A 517-nucleotide genomic window follows, 5' to 3' on the forward strand; every position below is an offset into this window, starting at 1 on the left:
AGCAGACAGGCACACAGCAGCTGGAGCCACAGCCCCCACAGCCGGAGCCACAGCTCCCACAGCCAGAGCCACAGCCCCCGCAGCCGGAGCCACAGCCTCCAGAGCAGCCACAGCAGCCCATGGTTCTGATGGGTTGAGGGTGGAGCAGGTTGAGGTTGGAGCAGGTAGAGGAGAGGTGAGAGGGAGGGGCAGGTGTGGAGCTCCCTGAGCCCGGGGCCTTTATATTCCCACCCAGGATCAGGTGAAGCTGGGCACATGGTCACTTCCTGGTTCCTGTTTGTGCCGTTTCCCCGGGATAATTTTGTTTGCTTTCTTAAAACTAGACACAATCACGTTCTGTTTGTTGTGTTTTGCAGCTCTGTTCCTGGCCCTGCATCTCTACTCTGACTGGTGCATGCCACACCCATGTATCATGGAAGAGAAGATCCCTTTCCCCAGTTACGGCGCTCCCAGGACTCCTGGTCATCAGGGGAACGTCTGTGAACAGCCACCGTGAGACCCAGGAGAGCTTGGCCAG

General features: G+C 58.2%; 1 pseudogene; it reads left to right on the plus strand.

The window, feature by feature from the left end:
* The window catches only part of LOC116546944, a 500-nt pseudogene extending 201 nt beyond the window's left edge, over positions 1-299 (plus strand).
* Positions 300-517: the final 218 nt, after the last annotated feature.

The sequence above is a fragment of the Sapajus apella genome, unplaced genomic scaffold (assembly GCF_009761245.1).
Source record: "Sapajus apella isolate SASKATOON/1434 unplaced genomic scaffold, GSC_monkey_1.0 scaffold1728, whole genome shotgun sequence".
In the NCBI taxonomy this organism is placed as follows: domain Eukaryota; kingdom Metazoa; phylum Chordata; class Mammalia; order Primates; family Cebidae; genus Sapajus; species Sapajus apella.